This window comes from Papio anubis, chromosome 10 (assembly GCF_008728515.1).
Source record: "Papio anubis isolate 15944 chromosome 10, Panubis1.0, whole genome shotgun sequence".
NCBI classification, from domain to species: domain Eukaryota; kingdom Metazoa; phylum Chordata; class Mammalia; order Primates; family Cercopithecidae; genus Papio; species Papio anubis.
The window spans coordinates 109,563,142-109,582,691 of record NC_044985.1 but is presented as its reverse complement, the minus strand read 5'-3'; the positions used below and the strand labels follow the sequence as shown (position 1 = coordinate 109,582,691).

The 19,550-nt window shown below is 37.8% G+C and overlaps 1 long non-coding RNA gene across 1 annotated transcript in view; it reads left to right on the top strand.

Moving 5' to 3' along the window:
- The window catches only part of LOC108581436, a 585,003-nt gene extending 581,643 nt beyond the window's left edge, over positions 1 to 3,360 (top strand). Inside the window, exon 4 of the long non-coding RNA XR_002516298.2 lies at positions 1,834 to 3,360. This is a non-coding gene — a long non-coding RNA (uncharacterized LOC108581436). The remainder of the gene's footprint in view (positions 1 to 1,833) is intronic.
- Positions 3,361 to 19,550: the final 16,190 nt, after the last annotated feature.

Below are 19,550 nucleotides of genomic sequence, written 5' to 3'. Positions count from 1 at the left end.
ATAAATGACTAAGCAGATCAAGCTGATATTTATTTGACACTTCTTATGTTTAGTTGATAAATTGAGTCTATTTCCCATTAGAATTTTTATAGCCAAGTATATAATTGTGCTCTATAGTGTAAAATAATTTTAGACATATCCAAAAGCATCACAGCAACATCTACTGTGTTACTAATGGTTAGAAATTTTGTATTCATTTAAATGTACTTAAAATAAAATGAATAACCATGCGTTTATTCAATTCTTGACTAAAAGATGCTAAATTATTCAACTTCAACTTCCACCCCGCAGTGATACCTTGATTAATATATCCTCTGGGAAGAAGGCTCAGGATCATTTATATCAGCTGAACTGTTTTATCCTAAAACATCAATTGGAAGATGAAAGAAAGCGTCTTTCTAATGGAATGTCATGCATCAACAAACCAGAGGAGACGGTTTTTGTTATTGCTTGTTTACTTACATGCTTTTTCTTTTTCATGAAGGCCCTGGAGTAACAATACCTTTTTTCTGACTTGTTCTGAAAACAAACCCAATTTGGTCCTTTTTGGAAAAAGGGATCACAGTGGCTATAATGACAGAATGAAAAATTTGTGATTTCTCATCTCATTTACTTCTACCTCTGATGCCCGCCCCCCCCCCCCCCTCTAGCATCAGAAAGCTACACAGCTGATAGAAGAGAAGAAAAAGGGAATAAACTTATCACTTGTAGCTGCACTCCCAAATCAGCACGAGGCTATATAAAGACAGAAAGTTCTGGAGTCAGACAGACCTGGTACTCATACTTTAATGTTTGTTTTATTTAGCAAACACTTATACAGTGCTGGTTGTATCCTCAGTACAGTTCTACACACTTGGGTAATGTGAACTAATTTAATCCTTATAGTAATTCAAATAAGGAAAATACTCTTCATATACCCATTTTATAGAAAAAGAAACTAAGACACAGAAGGGTTAAGAAACATGCCGAAGATCACAAGCCAGCAAGTGGCAGAGACTGGATCAAAGAAATATAGTTGGAGTATGTGATCTTTACCATGATGTTCCTGAGGCTGACTCTCCAGATCTTAGCCAAACCACTTAGTGGCCAGGCCCTCTTGGGCACTTAACTTTTCTGAGCTTCGATTTCTTCACTTGAAGAACAGGAACAGTATCTGCAGCCAGTGGCAGTTGTCAAAGTGTATATGACACTTTCTGATGGTCCTGTTCCTTACAATTATCTTCCCAGAACAGATCTGCCCAGCAATGTTTCCTTCTCCAAATATTGCCACACTCAAATTTCAGCTGGATCTTGCCACCATACTTTTAATTCACAATCACATATGTATTTGGGAATGGTGGCACATTCAACATTATTAGAGTTAGTATTTAATGGCATTAATACTAGTCATTTAATGGCATTCATACAGTAACACATATTATATTCTAAAACATGTCCCAATATTTCTTATTTATTTTGCACATCTCTCAGTAGACTGGTAGTTGCATCAGCATAGGAAAATGTGTCTAATCTATTCTAAACTCTATCCAAAGCCCACAGAGGACCTGGAAAGCGGGAGGAATTCAAGAGTTATAATGTCATAAAGAAGTGAGTGAATGGTTTTCCTACCACCCATAAAATTTCCATCAACAACATGTGCTAGTAAATGCATCCTCATTAATAGGCATGCTATCATAATGACAGCATTTCCAAGGAATGATAGCAATACAAATGAGCCAGAAGAAATGTTTAAAATAAAATTCAAAATTGTGCAAATGGAAAAACAAAGGCATTTGGCAAATTCTTAAGTTATTATATTATTGTGTCAAATTAATGTTTATTTTTTCCTTTAAGATAAAATATGAATTACAGTTGTGAAAATCAGACCTACTAACAGAAAAAGAAACCCCAAACAACAACCACAATCAACAATCAAGATCACAAAGCAAGATATTTAAATGACATTTTTCCAGCGCCGTGTTCCTATCTGAGCGCCGTGAGATATAACTGTCAGAACCACATGCTCTGGAGGCCGACCCTGTTCCAGAGAGCTGAAGGTGAAGGAAATCCCCATATGTGATTACCAAGCATCTTAAAGAGCCACATCTCACATTAAATTGCATTCAGGAGACAAAGGTTTGTCTAGTACAGCCGCTGCTCACAAATGGCTTCCATATGGTGATGTCTTCAAGGCAGTAGGATCCTTAGTTCTCGCCTGTGACTCCCCTTTCTACAACTTGAATTCAGAACTGAATTAAAATTAAAGCTTAAAGGTAAAATTGTCATGTCTCTTCTATTTTTATGCTAAAATATTTTATGAAAAGCAGCCTTTTTTCCTTAGTTTGGAGAATTGTATTTTTATTCATTCATATGCTAACAAGCTGGATATAGAAAATATATCACTATGCTAAGTGTGAGACCATATACTGACTTTCCATGTAAAAAAAGAAAAAATTAAGAAAAATACATGAAACCTTTCTAAAATGAACAGTGAACCTACAGAAGGAAACTCAAATGCTTTTACAAAATGGGCTTGAAGGCAAAACCAAAAGATAAATGTACGGGTTTAAAATTACTAGTGGGCAAGGTTCCCATCTTAAATATTTGAAGTATTCAGGCCTCCAGGCACCTGTTCAAGTTTGTGCTGATTCTCACCCCAGGCAGCTGCCTCACTTGCCTCTGCCTCGGGCTGGTCCTGAACGTGGTCCAGGATGCATCTCTGATGAGCAAGTTCAGCTGGTGCTCAGTGACAGGTGTGGGTCCTGATTGCCTTCAACAGCATGGCATGTTTCTTAAAGAGGGAAAGAAAGCCATCAAACACTTGCTTCTCAAACCCAGCTTTTTAATGTGTGAGATCAAAATAAAAGCATACACTAGTAAAATAATAGGCCAATATCAGGTCTATAGAATACCTTTTTAAAAAGAAAACTAAATTATGGACAACTGTGGCAAAGCAAAGAGCTGACATCACTGGTGGGATTTGAGGCATTCTATAAGGTCCAGTAACTCACAGGACATGCCTTTGTGAACACTAAAGCCTTGAATCCAGGTAGATGATGGACTCAAATGTCCAGACTCATAAAGAACTATAAGATCCCACTGTGTTGGCCTCCAGGCTTCAGAATGTGAGTCACTGATGACATGGGCATGTAGAGCACTGTCAATAAGGGTATGGGGCTAAGAGTGATGGTTCTACAACTAGATGGCCATATAACCCTCCCAGTTCCATCCCAGAACACAGTGGGATTTTTCTGTGTGGCAGGATACAGCAAACTATGACCCATGGGCCCAATCCAGCCTACCACATGCTTTTATATGCCCATTATACTAGTCCATTTTCACACTGCTATGAAGAACTGCCTGAGACTGGGTAATTCATAAAGGAAAGAGGTTTAATTGACTCACGGTTCAGTATGGCTGGGGAGGCCTCAGGAAACTTACAGTCATGGCGGAAGGTGAAGGGGAAGCAAGGCACCTTCTTCACAAAGCGGACAGGAAGGAGAAGTGCCGAGCAGAGGGGGAAGAGCCCCTTATGAAACCATCAGATCTCATGAGAACTCACTCACTATCATGAGAACAGCATGGAGGAAACCAACCCATGATCCAATTCCCTCCACCTGGTCTCTCCCTTGACATGTGGGGATTATAAGAATGACAATTCAAGATTCGTCTTTGTTTCTTTGTTCTTAAACTGGATTGCCTGGTCACAGTGGGGACACAAAGCCTAACGCATATCACCTGTGACTAAGAAATTCTTTTTTGCATGTTTGAAAAGAATCAAAAGAAGAAGAATATTTAATGACATTGAAAATTATATGAAATTTAAATCATAATTGCTATATATAAAGTTTTATTGGAACACAGCACATCTATTGTTTACATATTGTATATGGCTGTAGTGCACTACAATGACACAGTAGTTGTTACACAAACTGTATCATCCACAGAGTCTAAAATATTTACTACGTGACTCTTTAAAGAAAATGTTTGCCAGCTCCTGGTGTAGCCCCTTATCAGCTGTGGTAATGGGTAATTTACTAAGACACTACACTTTGAGTCTCAGCTTTCCCACTTGTAAGGGTATATGAATACATGTAGTGTTGTTGTGAATGTTACAGGGGATAAAGTGTCACAAAGAACCTAAAATAATGGCAACAAATGATTGTCATTTCTATTCTTAAGGAAATGGGAGGGAAAGAAGTATTTCCTGGTCTCTTTTGTGATTATAAACAACGGAAGTGGCCACCAATCTCCCCTTGGTTTTAGGCTGCTCAGTATGTTGGATGTTGTTGAGTTCTCAGCAGCTGTTGCACTATTTCTCCAATATGTAGCAACATTTGGTTCCATAAGCTTTAGGAAAGAATCCTGATTAGTCTTAACTAGTAGGGACACTCTTCCCTCAGAGTCAATTAGAGAGGGGCACTTTTAGTTGTCTCAGTGACTAGAGGGTGCCATTGACACTGAGTGGCAGCAAGCAGAAATGCAAATGATTACACACAACAGGGAAATGTCCCATCAAGAAAGCCCACAACTCCCCTCATGAGCATCACCCAGGGTAGCGTAGCTCAGCTTGCCACATGTTTGGGCAAGTTAGGCCTTAGCCAAACACTGTTTCCAATCAGCACAGATTTCAGGGCATTTTCTGGGAATTGTGGACACCAATGTTCTCTCTCATATACAGTGTGGTGAGCAGTTGTGAAGCCTAAAAGCTCTTTATAGCATGTTATGAACATCATTTCATGACCAGGCAATCCAGTTTAAGAACAAAGAAACAACAGAGAGCAGAGCCAAACTAGAAGAATCAGACAGGAACAAAACAGCTCTCTAATCAAGCCACACATCTAATCAAGCCACACCTGTTCCATTTCCTACCTGTGAGCTTCTCAGAACTTTAGCATTTAAGTCACACTGCATTGGATTTCTTGAAACTTGTTGACAAGATCAACGACTATAAATGGGACCTGCATGTAGATTCAGACTGAAGGGGTTGCACAGGTGATCCTCGTTTAGAGCAATAGCCAGAGAATCAGGACACAGTGATTCAGAGGTGTGCTACATTTTTACACGTCAGGATCCACTCACAATTTATAAGATATCTCAAATATGTATTGCTTAACAAATTCAGTTTTTTACTTAGTGCCACTATGTGCAAATCTGTTTGCTCAAGCTGTAGGAGATGCAAAAATGAATCAGGCACACTACCACTCCTCAAGGAATAAATGACTTCATAGAGGAAAAAACCACACAAACTACACAAGATGTTAAAATAGGTGGTAGAGGAAATATATATGTGAGCTCTGCACGACATTAGAGCCAGAGAAGAGAGGTTATTGCCCTCACCTGATTCTCACAACAGCTCTGTGGGGGAGGTCAATAAATGTTTTTATCCTCGATGTTCCGTATTTGTAGATTCAGAAATGTCCAGTGTGCCTGGGCTAACTGGTGATTCTTTAACTGTGCTCAGTAATTCTCGTTGGAAGCCCAGTCTCTTTTCTATTCCTCCATGCAAATTTTTCACAATAATCACACAGAAAAGGGCTATTGTTTATTAAGTACTTCATAAAGGCTCCTGTTTCCTCTGTTTTGTGTTACCATAACAGAATACCACAGACTGCATATTTTACAACAAGAAGAAATGTATTTCCCACAGTTCTCTGGAGTTTGGGAAGTCCAGTATCAAAGTGCCAGTGTCTCTTAAGGGCCTCCTTGCTACCTCAAACAGTGGTGGAAGTTAAAAGGGTAAGAGAGGGTGAGCATAAAAAGGATAGAACTCGTAGCTTCAGATCTCTTTATAATCTCCATGAATTTGTTCATAAGCATGGACTCTCATGACCTAACCATCGCCCACTAGGCCCCCAACTCCCAACACTGCTGACTGGAGATTAAGTTTTCAGCAAATGAAATTTGGGGCCACATTCAAACCAAAGCAGATCACAAAGAGAAACCAGGCATATACTGTCAAGTCATAAAATGAGAAATATGTAAAATAATAGGGAGAAATGAGGACTTTGAAAAACCAGAGGCCACCTGATCCAATTAGAGGAAACTACCACTCAGATCATGATTGGCCAATATTGTCAGAACTTTCCATTTGAAAAGAGATCCAGAAATATAACTGCATGACAAATCTCATAAAGTATTTTAACATTTCATCAACCCCTGTTACTTCTTTCTCCAAAATTCTTGCTCAGCCACTTCCTTCCATGTCCTAGTGATAGCCCCTAAGTGATCCTCTAGATTCCAGTTGTATCTCTTTTAATACATCCTCTAGAGAGCAGCCACTGATCAATTTTAAAAATAAAGGTTATCGTCATTCTATTCACCTCACATACTTATCAATAAGGATTCAATCATGAAAGCCTGGCCATTATGGGCATTATGGGAATAATGGACTCATTATAAGGATTAGACCTTGGACAAATGTGTGAGGAAATGGGGATGAGAAGGAGTCCAGAAGCTGAAGTAAAAAGCCATAGAAAGAGTCACTGACCCATCACAAAAACCCCTGGTGTAGGTGGAAACCTAAATCTGTGTGTGTGTGTGCGTGTGTGTGTATGTATGTACATGTGCATGCGTATGCCCATGCTTGCAAATATGTTTGTATGTGTGTATACATGTCGCTGCCCAGTGGGTTCATTTTGTTTGCTGCCCCGATAAAGTCAATATAGACAGGTGAATTGCAATAGAGAAAGAGTTTAATGCACATAGAGCAGGCCAAAGGGAAGATGGGAGTTTTAATTATTACTCACATCAGCCTCCTCAAAAATTCAGAGGCTAGGGTTTTTCAAGGAAAGTGGGCAGAGAGCTAGGGGACTGGGTGCTGCTGATCAGTTGGGGATGCAATTGTAAGGGTGTGGAAAATAGTCCTCATGTGTTGAGTCTGCTTTTGATTGGGTCATCCAGTCAACAGAAATGCAGAGGCCTGAAAGGACATCTCAAAAGATCAATCTTACATTCTACAATAGTGATGTTATCTGCAGGAGTAATTGGGGAAGTTGCAAATCTTTTGATCTCTGCAATAATGCCTGGTGTTCATTTACACCTACATCTTAGCAGAATTCAGGCCCCTCTCATCCTCCTAACCCGGTCATCTTTCATTAGTTTTACAAAAGGTGTTAGTTTGGGGAAAGGGCTATTATCATTTAAACTACTTTTCTCCCAAAGTTAGCTTGTACCTACCTGAGAAGTAACCAATGGAAGTTTGGAGGTTAAAGGCAAGATGAGGATTGGTTAGGTCAGTCTCTTTCACTGTCATAATTTTCTCATTGTTATGATTTTTGCAAAGATGGTTTATACACATATATAATTTTCAGTGAATACCTTTATTTTTATGAAATCCTAAGTTATATAATTTATTCCATTATGAAGACATGTACATTTACTAAGATTGATAAATATGTAGACATAGATGTAAGTAGATTGATATTTTCACAAGAAAGTTCGGACCTGAATATCAGATGAAATTCTGACTCCTGGCACATGATATAAGCAATATCGCCTACAGAGTTCAGCCTCCACACAGCTCACTTCCAGAAGCAGGTACTAGATATTTGACATTTAAAAGTAAATGGCCAGCTCACCCATTAGTTTCTGAAGGCATCATCATAGAGATCAATCCTTATAAAAAGACTAACATGTCAAACTAGAAAATTCATATGAAATGGTTAACAAATTATTTACCCTAAGAACGGAAGCACTCTGCCAAGAACATGTTTAAGCTCTTCTACCTATTTGTTGTTTCTAACCACAAAGTTCTCTTATCCATAAACCAGAGAGAGTCACACCATCTAACTTCAGGCATTCAGACTTTGGTCCCATGAGTTTTTGTACACTTTATCCTGATTTGATGAGAAGTAAAAAGTTGCACCTAACCTTCTGATGGGAGACTTAGGATTGCAATGCTGTTAAAGACTTGAGATCACTGAGGGGCAAGCTCAGAAACAGCCTGATCTTATGGACCCTCACACTGCTCAGAGGGAATCGTAGAGGATTGCATTTGTCTACATGAAGTCTCATAGTGTCTAATACAACCTGTGTGCATAATAAATATTTGTTGAATAAACTATTAAATGGAATACATAAAGAAGAAACAGATGTTGATACAAATACGAGATTTTATAGAATTTGGAGCTTTGCTCTCTGGTGTGGCTGAGCAATAATAGAATATAACACCGACGTGCTTTCCGTCCTTGACACTGAAGTGCTCCTCCAGGAAGTGGAGCCTGGGTTGCTGGTAATAACCTTTAAAGAGCACCAAATATGTTCACAGCACTGAGATAATGCTGGCCATTCTCTTGTACACGCAGCATACACGGGCTCAGGCAATCTTTTCTGTATACATTGTGATTCTTCACATACTAGGTACTTGATCTGGATGTGGTACTCTTCTTTAACCAGCACAGCCATTGTTAAGCCCAGCCTCCCTTGTCAAGACTGGCTTTCATACATAGCACTCTTCAGCATGCTGTTGCAGGCACTGCCTTAATCTAGCATTCTCTCCACCAAGTCAAACATGAGACACACAATGAAATAACAGGTCGGAATTCCGGCAAAGTTATTTTTCTTAGTATTTATCCACAGAGAAGTGTAAGAGAGAAGAAAAAAATGGTAATGCAAGAACAAATCTTGACACCTTTCAGATGAGTGAGAACTGAATTAAATTCTCTTCTTGTCCCTCTCACCACTACAAATAGAAAACATATCCAAGAGCTCTAATGCCTTTGGACATTAAATTACATGCATGTCAAATTTTGTAACTGATTATAACTCATTTCAAAATAACACAGGAATTTCTCCACAACTAAATAATTGGTACTGTACCTTGTGAATGCCAAGTGGAGAGACAAAAAGAATGACAATGTTACAGATCATGTGAGTAGCCGAGCAAAACCTGTTTATGCCTGTCAAGCTGTGTAACTGATTCATTTTTTTTTCTTTTAGACATATTTGAAATTAAATCAACACAAGAATATGAGAGGAAAATCTGTCTCCTAGGGTTACTCAGCATAAATAAAGCATAATACAGGAGATTGGGATCTTCTTTATAGATTCTGTAAGACTGTCTGCTCAGACTTGTCTCCATAAATATTACTGGATGAAGTTGGCTTTAAAATGTCAGTAAAGTCAAACAAACATTTGTAATCTTCATCAGTTGCTCTACCCAGATTATAGTTTTTTATACACCTGAAACTATACCAGTGATACCTCCAAGATTTTTCAGGTATTCCCTTCTATGAGGAACTGATAAGTTCTTCCATTTTTGTTTTCTGCCTCTTGGGAAATTCTTCTAAATCATTGTGGTCTTTAATTTTATCATTTAAATAGCATTACTACTCTTTCTTCTCTATATTGTTATCACCTGTTTAATTTTCTTCTCCTTTTCTATATCTCTTTCTCCTCTCCTCCTCCTTCTCTTTCTCCTTCTTATCATTTTTCCCTCTTCTCACTTTCATTTATCCCTTAGTGATGGTCTGCAAGGTTCTGTGTGACTAGCTCTTCTTTGTCTTCTTCAACCCATTTTTTTTCCCTCATTATATTCATCTCTAGCCTTAAACTTATCTTATCCAACTCATGTGCTTCATATTGGCTCTTCCTTGTGCCTAGAGTGCTCTTCCTTAAGTTGTCTTCTTTCCCATCAAGGCTACAATATGTGGCTATGCATTGCGTGCAGAAAAACCCCAGGGGCGATACTCAGATTATGATGTAACTAGCTTCTCCAGAACTTGCAATATGGTGGTGTGGTTTTCTGTTCTAAGGAACTCACCCTATGTATTATATGTTTTTCCAACTCTGACAGATGAAATTTTATTTTTAAAATGAAATTTTAAAAATAAAAATAAGGCAAAAAGGACAAATTCATATCCAGTTTCTCATACTACTTTTAGAAATGGGAAAATTTTTCATCAACTTTCTTGCCCTATTTTTAAAAAATTGGTGATTTATAAATTATTATTATCTTATGAGTTAATGTTAATAAAGAATACCTCTCTATGCTAGTCTTCCATGACTCAGCTAAAAGAAGAAAGCAGAGCTAAATACACTGATGTGGGAACATTCCCAAAATATATATATGGAGAAAACAAATTATAGAATCATATGATTGCACAAGCTGAATTATATTTGAAACAAACCCACAAATTCTTAAAACTATACATATGTATATGCATATACATACACAAACATATATTTTATATCATACATATGGGAAAGCAAGGGTGTGTATAAATATAGCAAACATTTTGAAGAATGCACATAAATTTTGGGTGGAACACTGGTTAAGGCTATAATTGATGGGGGTCTCACTTTCTGCTATATATCCTGCCCCAGTTTTTGTATTTTATGGTGGTATATGCATCTATTCATGAATTTATTAATAATAAACAGAAGGTAGACCATGTGTTCATATTTCCCATCCCTATTATTTTATATGTGGCATTTCTCTGTGCAAATTTTTCAGTCTACACCTGCAGCAGAAATAATTTTAATGTAGAGACAAAACAAACTGTTGTTTTATTTTATTTTCACTGTCACAAGATATAGGACCTGGGCCATGAGAATCACTCAGTAAATGTTAATTGATTATGTTAAGGAGTAACTAAAGAAGTGATTGATTGAATACAGATATTAAAGCTCCAATCTCTATAACATAAGCCTATCATCCTTATAGTTGACTAGCAACATGGTATCCAATACAATCTAGTAGCTGTGGATGACCAGTCTTAATGAGGTTCCTGGAAACTCACTTTTAGTTTCTATTTAGTTCTGTATTAGTCTGTTCTCACACTGCTGATAAAGACATAGCTGAGACTGAGCAATTTACAAAAGAAATTTTGGAGTTTAATGGACTCACAGTTCCACATGGCTGAAGAGGCCTCACAATCATGGCAGAAGGTGAAAGGCACATCTCGCATAGTGGCAGACAAGAGAAGAGAATGAGAATCAAGCTAAAGGGGTTTCCTCTTTTAAAACCATCAGATCTTGTGAGACTTATTCACTATCACGAGAACAGTATGGAAGAAACTGCCCCCCATGATTCAATTATCTCCCACCGCGTCCCTCTAAAAACACTTGGGAATTATGGGAACTACAATTCAAGATGAGATTTGGGTAGGGACACAGCCAAACCATATCAGTTTCCATATCAGTTTTGTAGGGTTGAACTATGACTAGAAAAGGAGGTGAGATGTTGTGTACTGACTTGAAGATGGTGAGATCAGTTGGTTTTCCAGGAGCACATTGAGAAAATTTAAATGTCTATATCAATTTTAGTCATACTCTCATGAGAACTATTTGGAATGACAAATTCATTTTATTTTAGTGGAGTGCCTCGTAATCCAGTATTGCTCTGGAGGTGATGGCTGTGATGAGAAAACTGCTAAGGCAAGTAACCACCCATGTTCAGCTGGACAAGACTCACTTTATATATCCAAGTATTCAAATTTCTGGCTCACTGTTAGACAAATTATGCTGTTTACCGATCAGCAATGTTCCTCTCTTCTTAACATACCAAATATCCACTCTCCAGGAAAGAGAAATGGCAAAGTATAATGTACCATGGACATCAGTGCTGTCAGTAATGTTCAGAAATTCTTGAGAAAACCCATCATCAGATACCTCTCTGGAATCATCTGTATTCTGCATAAAACTGTGAGAGTTATGTGCTAGTAAATGATAGAGCCAAATGTGAACCCAGGCCACCTAACTCCAAAGTCATTAAATATTAAGTAATGTTAAGTAAGTAAATAGTCATCGAATCAGATCAAACTTAAAATGTTTGGCAAAAAGCTATTATAGTCAAATCACTGTTTTAGAAGAAACTGGTCTCTATGCATTTTAGTAGAATAATTCAGAATAATTCATGGTATGGATAATGGTGGTGCTATGCTCACTGATGTCATAAACATGTTCAAAAAGTTGAAAAAATGGATGCTAGATCAACAAGTACAACCCTATTGATATGGTTTGGTTATGTCTCCACCCAGAATCTCATCTTGAATTGTAATCTCCATAATCCCTATAATCCCCACGTGTCAAGGGAGAGACCAGGTGGAAGTAATTGAATCATGGGGGTGGTTAACCCCATGCTGTTTTTGTGATAGTGAATGAGTTATCTCAAGATCTGATGGATTTATAAGTGTTTGGTAGTTCCTCCCGCATTCATTCTCCTTCCTGCTGCCTCGTGAAAAAGGTACCTTGATTTCGCCTTATCTTCTGCCATGATTGTAAGTTTCCTGAGACCTTCCCAGACATGCAGAACTAACTGTGAGTCAATTGAACCTCTTTCCTTTACAAATCACCCTGCCCCGGGCAGTTCTTTATAACAGTGTGAGAAATGGACTAATACACCAAGAGTAGTAGTGATTGGGAGTTTTAACACGCTTATGATTATTATCCATTTTCAAAATGTCCAGAAATGACATCAATATATGATGGGGCCAAGTTCATTCTTATGAATCTTCAAGATAACATCACCCAAAGTATGACACAGGGAGTTTTTTATGATTTCTTTTTTATTAATGTTGTTTGGTTTCTCAGGTTATAACATTCAGAAAAAAATCTGCTCATGTGTATGAAAATCTTCATAACAGGACAAGTGTAACAATAAGCACTGAAATTTCCTTCTGTGAAACTTACATCTCTATATGTACAAGGTGGCCTTCTCGTGCTGTACACACATGAATAGGCTATCTGATTAAAACAAGAGAAGCAGCCATGCCCAAATCTTACCATCTCTGAGTGCTTTGATGGCTTACTTGAATGAATGTATTCTCCCCAAAATAATTAAGAAAAAATTTTACTTGACAAATACTTAAAACATCTAATGTGAACCATTCTGTTAAACAGAAAAAATAAAATCAATGGCAAAAAGTAGAATAAATCATATATGACATATATGTAAAGTGTGTGTGTGTGTGTCTGTGTGGTATGATGTGTGCTATAAGGATAGCAGGTTAGATATAAAACACATAAGCAGAGGGGACATGAAATGCATTCAGAGTAACATGGTTATCGTTAAATGTTTTCATATTTTAAGAGGGGTTGAAAAACATACATATTTTTTACTAAATGATATCTGGATCTTTATAGGAGGGCTTTTCAAAAAGTCCTTGGAAAATGTATATTATGAAAAAACTATGCCTGGATTTCAAAAACTGTACACCAAGATAAACTCATACTATGTTGCTATAACATGTTTGAACAGAATCTAGTTTGAAGCACCAAGGAGAATGAGATATAAGTTTGAAAAGGGCCCCTATCAGGGCAACATGTATTCTGCTAAAATAGAGACAAGAACAAACATCAAACTGACGACGCTTCAGTGGAAGAATGGTTAAATCATCGATGCTTTCTGAAAAGTTTACAGGGACAATGCCCCCAAGAAATCATCAGTTTGCAGATGGATTATTTGTTTCAAGAAGGAATGAGACAATGTTGATGATGAAACCTGCAATGGCAGACCACCCACATCAATTTGTGAGGAAAAAGCTCAGTTTATTCCTTGCCCAGTTGAAGAGGACTAAAGATTAGCAGCAGAAACAACAGCCCATACCATAGACATCTCAATTGGCTCAGCCTACACAATTCAGATTGAAAAATTCAAATTTAGCTTATTTTCCACTCAATGGGTTCCAAAACCATTGCTCTCAGATTAGCTGCAGACAAGAGCAGAGCTTCCAATGGAAATTTTAAATAAGTGTGATTAAGATCCTGAATCATTTCTTTGAAGAATTGTAACAGGCGATGGAACATGGCTTTACCAGTACAATCCTGAGAGCAAAGGACACTCAGAGCAAGAGGTAGAAGTCCAGTCAAAGCAAAAGCATACTGGTCAAAGTAAGGGTCAGCTTTTAGGGATGCTCAAGGCACTTTGTTTGTTGACTTTCTGGGGGACCAAAGAACAACAAACTTCTGCTTATTATGAGAGGATTTTGAGACTGTTAGCCAAGGCTTTATCAGAAAAACACCCAGGAAAGCTTCACCAGAGAGTTCTGCTCCACCAGGGCAATGCTCCTGCTCATCCTTCTCATCAAACAAAGGAAATTCTGCAAGACTTTTGCTGGGAAATAATTAAGTATTCACCATACCATCTGATTTGGCTCCCTCTGACTTCTTTTTCTTTCTGTTTCCTAATCTTAAAAAAATCTGTAAAGTGCACTCATTTTCCTTCTGTTAATGATGTAAAAAAGACAGCATTGATATGGTTAAATTCCCAACAACTTCAGTTATTTAGGGACAGGCTAAATATCTGGTATCATCATTTACAAAAGTGTCCTGCACTTGATAGAGCTTATATTGAAAAGATTATATTTTTATTTTTATCTTTTAATTTTGTTTCCCATGAACTCTTGAAGCTCCTTATGCCTCTATTATATTATTATATTCTAGTTGTAAAATTAATTTACTTAATAGGTAATACATGTTTTTATTTAAAGAAAAATTTAAGGGTATTTAAGGTTAAAAGAGGAAAGAATTATTACCAATATGACTTCCAGCCCTCCCACCCCCTCAACCCCTGCATTAGTCTCTATCCTTGGGGAACACCATTGTTCCCAATTCTGGACTTTGACTTGCAGATTTTCTGTGCCTATACAATTGTCTGTCAGGACAAAGGAAACCTACTTATTTTATAATATTTGAGTTTCATAATATTCCATGATATAATATGTTACATTTTACTTTAATTATTAGTTTACTTAATTAATTCTTTACTGGAATAAAATTTAGTGCCTTTGTATTACTGTTGAATATCTCCATCTGCAGTGCTGCTCAAAGTGCTACTCAGAGACTTCACCTTTAGATAAACTATCACTGATCTGCAACAAAAGTATATAAACTAAGCATTAGTATTTAGAAACTGTAATAGCAATTGATGTTGTTGCAGTAACAAAAGATATATTCACTGTATTTTACAAAATCATCAGCCTACAACAGATTGTTGAGGGAAAATCCAATGGTTACAGTTTGAGAAATACAGCACTTGACTCAGACTCATGAACAATGGCTAATACAGTGTAGGCACTAAATAAATATCTGTGGAAAGAATAAATATAAATATAGATTCTTACATTTAGAAAATTAAAGCCTCTCCAAGCAGTTATTATTCTCCCAAAATGTGAAATGTGACCAAAGGAACAGGATAGAAGTTCATCTTTAATTGAAATGAAATTAGTTTTATTTTGTACTAGTCGGAACTGATATGTAGGAGATTATGTTCCACAACCATTTAAATAATGTGACTAATGCATTATTTAAGCTAATAGACAGCACTGCTACACAGGACTGGATTGCCAAGTCATACAGAAATCAGAGCTCTCACAGGATATCAAGCTTTATTAATACAGGCAACCAAGGATATCTTGCAATTAAGGATATAAACAATTGAGAGGGTCAGAGGAGCAGGAGGAAGTTTGGGACATTGAGGGCATCTCTCCCTGTCCTTCCTTCCTGCATCAGACACAGACTCTCTGGCCCAGTCTCTAAGTTGAGGTCATTACCTCCCACCATAGAGCATATGTAGTTTATGAAATTCATCCATTTTATACCCCAGTTTACATGACATTTTCCAGAGAGTCAAGCCTCATAAATACATACATTTCCTCTTTGTTTCAATGCTTAACCAGGAATATTCCATAGATATGAACTCCTTACTAAAAATGTTAGTTTATTTATCTGGAAGTCTGGCTATCACATTGATAAGGCAATTGGATAAAGTCAGTTGACTTTTTTTCCTTCCTCAGGGTGTGTCCTCCATTAAAGAGAATGTATAGATCGTAGACAAGCCACCTTAGCTCCTTCCTCCCCACAGACTAAAGTCAATATTTAATAAGTATTAAAAGTCTGTACAAGTGGTCTAAATATCAACTATGTCTTGACAGTTGGGAAAAAATGTAACGAAACATCATAACTGGTAATTCACTCTTTGTAAAATGATTGCACTAATGGCTCAATTTTTACACCTCGGTGAATCCATGCCCATGGGTAGTGCCCTCCCACGCTGACTCAGGTTTTCGCCATCTGACTTGCTTTGGAATCAGAACATGTGATGTAAACTGAACTTTGAAAACACACTCAAATTTTCCACTCTCCTTTCAACCCCTGCCATGTGAACAAGATTTGGCAGTCTTACTGGAGGATGACAGACAACATAAAGAAAATCCACTTCATCTTAGCTGAGGCCATCCTAAGTCAGCTGCATTGAGCAGGTCAAGGTTAGAACAGCAAAGTGGCTCAGATCAGCAAAACATCGTAATCAGCCCAGAAGCTCTCCTGAAGGAGAGAGAGAGCAAAAGAGCTAGAGCGAGAGCATGACAGAGAGAAAGAGATAGAGTGTGCACAAGAGAGAGTTGTTTCAAGCTCTGAAGTTTTGAGGTGGTTTGTTACAGAGTGTTTTAGCTTCCTAGAAGTGCGCTAACAAAGGGTAACAAACTGGGTGTCTTAAAATAGCAGAAATGTATTCTCCAACAATTCAAGGGAGCCAGAAGCCCAAAGTCTTTTTGATATTTGGTTCCTTCTGGAGGCTCTGAGGGGGAATCTGTTCCATGCCTCTTCCCAGCTTCTGGTGATTCCAACAGTCCTTGACTTGACTTACAGATGCATCATTTCAATTTCTGCCTCCATTATCACATGACCCTCTTCCCTGGGTGTCTGCCTCCTCTGTTTGTGTCTCTCTGTGTTATGCCTTTTTTTATAAGGCCACCAGTCATTGGATTTAGGAACCATCCTAAATTCAGGAGAATTCCATCTCAATATCCTTTAATAACATTTGAAAAGACCATATTTCCAAATGAGGTTGCATTCAGAGGTCCCAGGCATGAATTTTTGGGGACACTATTCAAAGAACTACACAGAGCAATGACTAACTGTATTGGAATATGTTGTGATTAAATATGCACAATAATTAAGCCCATAATTAACTGAGAATGAATGAAGTATGAAAGAGTTTGCATACCAGGCTCATTAGCAAAATCTCTATATACTCAACCTTTCCTCAAAAATGTTCCATTTACATTGTTGTCACTGAAAGCTAGACATTTCTTGCTTTTCACCCTGCAAGTTGCAAGTATTTTTATCTCTAACACTTCTCCTTTGCCTGGAGATAGGGGAGCTATTCTTCATGCTCTTTATTGCCAGGGGCAGACCACTTTGCTCTCTCTGTCATCTCTTACTATTCCAAGTTTAAATCTTTTATTATATCTTGCTTACTGCAATTATCTGCCACCTCCATTAACTTTCTTTCATTCTTCTCATATTTGAGCTTCTTGTTCATTATCAGTCTTAAACCATCACTCCTAGTCTACAACTTGGTAATTTTAATATCTGCATAGACAGTTCTTCCTACATCTTGCCCATTCAGATTCTCCTCAATAAATTTTGTGCACTCCTATCTCAACTCATCATAGAAATACCATTAGACTGTGTCATTACATTAACCACATCCCCTATACAATCTCAATTTTAAGCAACCAACTAACATTTTCTATTTTCCATCTCACTCTTTCTAGTCCCTAAATCCTGAAAATTCGTTCACTACCCAGAATCTTTGATCCATTGATTCTACACATTTTCATTCTCCCTCAGTTTCCTTCATGTTCTCACTGCTTTTTTATGCAGTCTAAATTCCAGAGGCTGTCATCATACTTACGCACTACATAAATCCCTAATTATCTTGCTACTATGTCATTTCATTGTAATTGATGGCAAAACAACATGATTTTGCTCATTTGTGCCTGTAGCTACACAGCTGAACAGGGGTGGAGAATACATACAGTCATGCCGACTTTTCTTAGGTAAATTTTGTGGCCAGTAACTTCAAGTGCGACCTTGGTACTACCTAGCAATTTTATCAAATTTAACTAGTTCATTCTCTTCCATTCTCCACAGCTTGTATTGCTGATTTACCTCTCTCCTCAATCTCTTAACACACACACCTTCATAATCACTCCCAGTTGATGATGTGGCCTCGTATTTTACTGAGAAACAATCAGTGCAAACTTTCACAATACCCTACCACCACCACTAACCACCTACCTGCACACAGGTAATGGCCATTATATATGCTTCTCTTCTCTTACTATGGATAAACTTTTCATGCTTGTATCCTTAGTCACCTCTTTATTTGTGCACTAAATCCTATTCTAGCTCATTTTATGAAAATAATATCAATTCAGCAAAGCTTCTTCTGTTTTTCCTGCATCACCAGCTTTCCCTGGATATTGGGTATTTCACATCAGTATAAAAATATGCTGTTTTGGCCCGGCATGGTGGCTGATGCCTGTAATCCCAGCACTTTTGGAGGCCGAGGCAGGTGGATCACCTGAGTTAGGGAGTTCGAGACCAGCCTGACCAACATGGAGAAACCCCATCTCTACTAAAAATACAAAATTAGCTGGGCGTGGTGGCACATGCCTGTAAACCCAGTAACTCGGGAGGCTGAGGCAGGAGAATCACTTGAACCTGGGAGGCGGAGGTTGTGGTAAGCCGAGATGGCACCATTGCAGTCCAGCCTGGGCAACAAGAGCAAAACTCTGTCTCAAAAAATAAATAAATAAAAACAAAAATAAATTTTTTTTAAAAAAAGATGCTGTTTTGTTGCCTTCCATCCTAAAACAAAATCTGCATTACCCCAGTTTGTATCCTATATTCCTGATTCCCTTTATAACAACACTCTTCTAAAAGTTTTTTTTATATACTTTTTGTTTCTAATTCCTTCTCTCCAGAGATTGAACTGTCTAACATCTCTACTTGTGTGTTAAATGTGCATCTCAAACTTATCTCTAAAACAAATCTCCTGATTTATTGCCCAAAGTTAATCTATCCAGTCTTCTCCATTTTAACGAATGGCTATTCCGTTTTTCCAGTTGCTTAGGACACAATAAAACAAACAAATAAAACTTGGATTCATCCTTTATTCTCTTTAGCCACATAGTCAACCCATTAGCAAATATTCTCAGCTTTTCCTTCACAATATATCTAGAAATGAGTGTCTTCTCAACACTTCCACAAGTGGCCCAAGATTTTAGTACCTGTCACATGATTATTGAGGTTTCCTTATTCCTGCCATGGACCTCTGTGGTCTGCTGAATTCGGTAGCCAGAAGGATCCTCTTTCAAATCTAAGTCGGATGATTTGTCTCCTCCGCTGAAAACTCTCCAATGACTGTCTCCATATTTCATTCACAGTGAAAGCCAAAAGTCCTCACAAAGCCCCAGCGTAACCTGGCTTTCCATTTTCCCTTTTATTTAATCTTCTACCATTTTCTCTCTCTTACTATGTTTAAGCTACTTGGCCTTTGCCCTTTCCATTCCTTCTGCCAAGAATGGTATTTTCCTAGTTATTCGCATAGTTGGGTCTCTCATTTCCTTCAGGTATTAGATCAAATGTTACCTTTGCAGATATGACCTTTATTCCCATCTTATTTAAAATTATACTTTGGCTGGGTGCAGTGGCTCATACCTGTAATCCTAGAACTTCAGGAGGCCAAGACAGGAGGATCTCTTGAGCTCAGGAGTTCGAGAACAACCTGGACAACACAGTGAGACCCCATCTCTACAAAAAAAAAATTTAAAAATTAG